This window comes from Lissotriton vulgaris, chromosome 7 (assembly GCF_964263255.1).
Source record: "Lissotriton vulgaris chromosome 7, aLisVul1.2, whole genome shotgun sequence".
Taxonomy (NCBI): domain Eukaryota; kingdom Metazoa; phylum Chordata; class Amphibia; order Caudata; family Salamandridae; genus Lissotriton; species Lissotriton vulgaris.
In genome coordinates, this window is record NC_141695.1 from 268,323,981 (window position 1) to 268,331,133 (window position 7,153).

A 7,153-nucleotide genomic window follows, 5' to 3' on the forward strand; every position below is an offset into this window, starting at 1 on the left:
TGCGTTTGCACCACATTGCAAATAAAAATTTAGTAACTGCAAAGAGAAATACTGGGTGGGTATCATACTTCAGTACCCTATAGACCTCTCTATGGTTTCTTATACCCAGGTTTCTGCAAAGTTGAAGAACCCATTTAGATCTAGCCACACTATATGCAGGGCAAGTTTTTTCACTGACTGACTGACTCATAAAATATGCACAAAGTTTGACCTGTTGTCAAATAAGTACTTTACATATGTTTAGGAATGTTTCACAAAGAAGAAATGTAGTTTGTCATCTTTAAAGGGCTGTATGGTTTTGAAAATGAGGTACAGCGTTAATTTGGGTTTGTAATGTATTTGGGCGAGATAAACAAAATGTCGCACATCTGCAAATTATACTTTTTGTCAAAATAGTGGGGTGGGGGTGGGGTAGGAGATGTATGTATTATTAAGTTTAACGCGATAAAACGATACCCAAAAATGTTATATGGGCAGGTTGTGCTCCCATTTTTGACACTGAGAGGTAGATTTTAATGTAAGTCGAGGTAGGTTGTTGTACTATGAGGCCGTCTAGAGTATTTGGAGACTATATGGAGAGGAGATTGAGATAGTGGAAGTGATACGTTCCTTTTATATGTACGCATATTTTGAATCACTTGATGATAGGTTGAGATATATTATGAACAGGGTTTCTGGTTTGCATTTGGGTATAGTTAATAGTTTTCGTAGTTTCTGGCTAGTGAATAATAAAAAGGTAGATACAGTAACATATATGGTAGTAAACGTATTGATTATTGTCCGTTCTCATGGAATAGAAGTGGTTGGGGAGTGCTTTTTTAGAAGAGATGTTTTATAAATGTGTGAGAGATAAAAAAGAAATGAAAATGTGCGGTATATTTTCTGTGTGACTTTATTGACATTACAGAACTATATACGTGATTATAAGTGATACTATTTGTTAGGTTGTGTCCCTGTGGTGGATATAGGTATGTGAAGTGGTCTGGGTTTTACCGGTCCTCAGCTTCACTATCCTTTTGAGACACTTGTCAATTTTTTCATTCCATTTAATGTCTTTAATATAGATACAGTAAAAGGACGGTATATCAAAAGTTTGGAAATTAGCACTTTGTTTACTCCCCCCATCCACTGCTATACACTCTACAGAGTGTTTAAACAACTGTAGTAACATAGAGATGTCTATCTAGTAAAGGTAATGTAGTTCCACTGGGCCCATTTATAAACCGTGCTATGGGATTTTATATGTTTTACCCGCCAATTTGCATGTTTGAATACTTTTTGATGATAAGTGTTCCGGCAAACACCTGTTAAAATTAACCCTGTGTATGGGTATATTGGCGCTACTAGGAATCGTGGGGGTTTCTGTTTTATTTTGTACGGTTAAGCAAAGGCGGTGGTGGGTGTGGGGGAGGTGGGTATGTTGATGATGAAAATACAGAATTTAGTAACATGCAGATGTCGAGCTACTAAAGGTGATGTAGTACCACTGGGAGCACTTATAAAGAGCCCTATGGTATGGTATGTTTTACCCACAAATTTGCATGCTTTAATACGTTTTGCTGATGAGCGTTTCAGGAGACATCTGTTGAAATTAAGCCTCGGTATAGCTATAGTGACGCTTCTACGTTTGCTGGGGCTCTTTCTTTTATTGAGTAAAGTTAAGCAAGGGCGGGTGTGGTGGTGGTGTAGTGGTACTGCGACTATTTATGAAGTGTGTTATGGTAAGGTGTGTGTTTTAGTTGCAAAATTGCAGGATTTAATAGCTTTTGTTGATGAGCGTTCCAGCAGTCACCTGTTGACATTAAGTCTATGTATGAATATAGAAGCGCTAACGGGAGTGTTGGGGCTCGTTGTTTGATTTCGTAAGGTTAATCAAGGGCAGGAGTGGGGGTGGTGGAGGTGGGTATGTTGCTGATTATTACACAGATATTTGTAACATGGACATGTGTAGATAGAAAAGGTAATCTAGTGCCACTGAGTCCGTTTATAAACCGTGCTATGGGATGGTTTATGTTTTACCCGCAAATTTGCATGTTTGAATACTATTTGTTGTTAACTGTTCCAGCACACAACTGTTAAAATTAACCCTGTGTATGGGTATAGTGGCTCTACTAGGAACGGTGTGGGTTTCAATTTGATTTCGTATGGTTGAGCAAGGGCGGGGGTGGGTGTGGCAGGTGGGTATATTGGTCATTAAAACACAAAATGTTGTAACATGCAGATGTTTAGCTACTAAAGGTGATGTAGGAGCACCAGATGCACTTATAAAGCGCCCTATGGCATGGTATGTTTTACCCACAAATGTTCATGTTTTAATACGCTTTGCTGATGAGCGTTCCGGCAGACAGTTGTTGAAATTAAGTTCCTGTATTGCTATAGTGGCTCTACTAGGTTTGCTGGGGCTCTTTCTTTAATTTTGTAAGGGTAAGGAAGGATGGGGAAGAGGTGGTGTAGTGGCAGTGTGCCCATTTATGAATCGGTTTATGGTATGGTATATGTTTTTCTGGCAATTTCCCATGTTTTTATACCTTTTGGTGATGAGTGTTCCAGCAGACAGCTACACAAATTACACAACATTTCTGTGGATAACAAATCTTCGTTCTGATAGACACTCTTGCACTGTAGTAGAAGGCTGCCAGCGTTGATGGCAAATTATGAAACTTGGTGCCCTTGTAAATTTCAATGGAAGCTCAATCAATCAATCAATCATCACATTTCTATAGCGCACTACTCACCCAGAGGGTCTCAAGGCGCTGGGGGAGGGGGGTCTGCTACTGCTCGAACAGCCAGGTCTTGAGTTACTTCCTGAAGGCGAGGTGGTCCTGGGTCAGGCGGAGGTGGGTGGGGAGGGAGTTCCATGTCTTGGCGGCGAGGTAGGAGAAGGACCGTCCCCCTGTGGTGGCTCTTCGGATGCGGGGCACGGCGGCGAGGGCGTGGCTGGTCGATCGAAGCTGGCGTTTGGGAGCGTAGAAGTTGAGGCGGCTGTTGAGGTATCCTGGGCCTTGGTTGTGTAGGGCTTTGTGCGCGTGGGTGAGGAGACCGAAGGTGATTCTCTTGTTGACCGGGAGCCAGTGCAGGTCTCTCAGGTGTCCGGAGATGTGGCTGCGACGGGGAATGTCCAGGATGAGTCGTGCTGAGGCGTTCTGGATCCGCTGGAGTCTCTTCTGGAGTTTGGCGGTTGTTCCGGCATAGAGGGAGTTGCCGTAGTCCAGACGTCTGGTGACGAGGGCCTGGGTGACCGTCTTCCTAGTCTCGGTGGGGATCCACCGGACAATCTTACGTAGCATGTGCAGGATGTTGAAGCACGACGAGGAGACGGCGTTGACTTGTCTGGGAGGGAGGAGTCCAGGTTGAAGCCCAGGTTGCGTGCGTGGTCTGTTGGTTTGGGTGCGCTGCCTAGGGCAGGGGGCCACCAGGAGTCGTCCCAGGCGGCGGGTAAGGATCCCAGGATGAGGACTTCCGTCTTGTCCGAGTTCAGTTTCAGGCGGCTGTTCTTCATCCATTCGGCTACCTCTTTCATCCCTTCGTTAAGGTTGGCTCTGGCGGTGGCGGGGTCGTTGGTAAGGGAGAGGATCAGCTGGGTGTCGTCGGCGTAGGAGATGATGTTGAGGTTGTGCTGGCATGCGATGTCTGCGAGGGGGCTCATGTAGACGTTGAAGAGGGTTGAACTGAGCGAGGAGTCTTGAGGAACGCCGCAGATGACTTCGGTGGCTTCTGATCTGAACGGAGGGAGGCGGACTCTCTGTGTCCTTCCGGCGAGGAAGGAGATGATCCACTCCAGTGCCTTCTCCTGGATTCCGACGTTGCTGAGGCGCTGCACTAGTGTACGGTGGCAGACAGTGTCGAAGGCCGGGGAGAGGCCTAGGAGGATGAGGGCTGCTGTTTCTCCGTTGTCAAGCAGGGCTCGGATGTCATCGGTGGCTGCGATCAGGGCGGTCTCTGTGCTGTGGTTGGCCCGGAAGCCAGACTGCGAGGGGTCGAGGGATCCGTTCGTCTCGAGGAAGGCGGCCAGCTGCTTGTTGACGGTCTTCTCGATGACTTTTGCAGGAAACGGGAGCAGCGAGATGGGGTGAGTTCTTGAGGTCGGTGGGTCGGCTGATGGCTTCTTTGGTAGAGCGCTGAGTTCGGCGTGCTTCCAGCTCTCCGGGAAGGTAGCGGTGTCAAAAGATGTCCCGCAGGTGGGGTGCAATGACAGCGTCGGCCTTGTTGAAGACGTGGTGAGGGCAGGGGTCGGTCGGAGATCCGGAGTGGATGGAGTTCATAGTGCGGACGGTGTCTTCGGTGCTGATCGGAGTCCAGGCGCGCGGAGGGTGGTGGTGGGGGGCGGTGGTTCAGTCGTGGCGTTAGTCGGCTCAGTCTATTTCTTTGTTACCATGGTGTAGTCAGGGTTTTAAGTGGGAAAAAAGTGGGGGTGCTCTAAAAGGGTGGGCAAACCTCTTAAAGGGGTGTGGGTTTTGCAAGTAGGGGCATGGTCTAAATCAAGATAAGTAGCATTGTGTGCTTTAGAAAATCCCCTCCAATTATCCTACATTCGGAAAAAACATTCTTTAAAGGATTTCCCTTCCTTCTACAATGTGGCTCACTTAGCATGATGTCTCTAGTTCTCAGTAGTGAGCAAAATGAGCATGCTTACATCGATGTGCAGGCTCTCACTGCACTGCAATAAAAAAACAAATAAAATTGACTATCTTTGCAAGGGATGAAAATAGATACTGATAGAGACCCATTTGGAGGGTCCCTGAAAATAATTGCTGGTCCTCAGTCCCGGCCAAATTAAAGCCCAGCATCCATCCATCCTAAGCACTGCAGTATCCAACCATATTTTAATTGATGCACACATTCCTACTTTTATACATACATACATTTCTTCCTGCACTTATCTTAAGCATTTATGAGCCAACTCGCCTATGGTAAGCACTGTGCCATCCATGCAGCCATACACCTACATATCCGTAGATACATCTGTCCCAGAACCAATCCTAAGCATCTATCAGCCCACCCATCTATCCTAAGTACTGGTCCATGCATTCATTTATCCTTCCATCCATCCATTGATACATCCATCCATTTACCTATCAATTCATCCATCTGGCCATGCATCCACTTGCCCTTTATTCAAATATACATTCTTATTTCTGTGCACAGTATGCCCCCTATCCTAAATACGGCATGTTATACTCATACACCTAGCCTGTTAAGGGGTCGAAAACGCTGGCAATAAGCATTGAATCTGTTTTGATGTTTTTCGGAAAAAAAATTTGTTTGGATTAAAATTTGCAAATGCCCAGAAGAAGTGAAAAAAAAGAAAAGAGAAGAAAAATGTATATTTGACCAAATGCAAAGATATTGAATTAGAGAAAAATGCGACTAGTACAGAAATAGTTTGTTCTAGTAAAAGTACTAGAAAATTTGTGAAAGGTGAAGTAGACTTCATATTCAAATACTAGGAAAAGGAAACATGATAAAGAAACAGTATCTCTTACTCATAGACAAAAGCAATTTCAAGAAATTTGTCAGAGACTTTTCCAATCTAGAGTGATTTAGAATTGAATGAAAACATGCTGCAAATATAAAAGGAAAGTGTTGCTATTAAAAAAAAAGCAGTGTTTTGAAAGTATAGTGGATACTGCTTTCAGTTTAAAACAGAAGTTATTCATTCTGATTTTGAAGAAAATGAAACTATTGGATAAAATAGTCAAAGTGTTGAAAGAAAAAAGTAGAAAAAAGAGACTTGTGAACAGAATCATCTTTTGCAAAATCTTTAGTGGACATTTGAAACATACTTCTACCAGTGAGCCTTTTTTTAATGAGGAAAGTTACTTCCAGGATAATAGTTTATCATTTGCAGTTGATACTAGAGGTTGTTGCTATAAAGTTCAGGATGGTTGTACTCTTCCAAAGGAGGAAATGGTTGGTAAAAGTGCAGAAGATTTAATATCTGAAGAAGTGCAAGGGAAACATCCACAAGCTCCTGTGTATAAATGGGGTTGTAGTAGTACTTGTAGTATTCAACAAGAATCTATTGATATAAGGGCAAATTTGCTTGGATAATATACACAGAAAAGTATTAAACATGTGTGAGGTCCATACTTCCTTTCTGTTCTTTTAGAGCGGTGCTCCATTTGCCTGAGCCACAGCCAGGTGAGGTGAGGCAAAATCCTCCTGCTCAATAGGTAAGAAGGATAAGGTACCCTGTGATTTGTACATAGACGATTATATATTGCTGTATAATTGGCAGTTTTTTGTTTCTTTGTTCTTTCTTATGACGTACATTCTTTTCCAGAAGAGAATTCATGACACGAGACACTATTAACCACACCTAGGAGTTCAGGTGATATGTTTTTTTACTTATAATTTTGATTTATTCACGTATTGCAGTTGCATAAAATATCTCTTAGAATGTCACCACCTTCCAGTTGTTAGTGTGTTTCCACCTAGGGATCATATACTCTTAATATGTCTATAATAGTATTAACAGTTATGCTGATCTCAGTGAAGTTCATGACCCGTCGGCACAAAGAGTAAAGATATATAAGCAACGTCATCAGCTTCTGGTTTTTAGTCCGTTCTCCCCTTTTTATCACATACTGTGAATATAAAGATTATAATTTTCACAGTCATATTGATCTCAGAGGAGTTTATGACTCGTCGCCACAAAGATCAAACTTTTTGACCTCCCGGAGAAAAGAAGCTCGCAAAATAATTACCGCTTGAAAGTATTTCGTATGGATCTTCTGTTAAATAGATAACTTTATTTTACTTTTCTTTTTACTGTAAGAATGGTATCAATCGTTATATTGTAATAGATTGTCTTATTGTTACAGAAGAGGAATAGGAGATTTTTCTGCACCATCTGTAATACAGCTTACAAAACTTTAGAACATACTTGATTAGATATTTTTTCCAGGGGGCATATTTTATGTAATTGCAGAATAGAAAATATAGGTTTCATACATACTTTGTTACTTTAAATGTTTGATAAACCCTACATTTCTGAATGTTATTTTCTAATTTCTTCTCATTTGCAGTTCCTATTCACCTTCTCCATAAAGAAAATAAAGGACCAGCTCTGTATATTATAATTGTACTATCTATACTAATATTATATAATATTATAAAGAGAGAGCCCAAACCTTTAAGACGGGTAATCTCA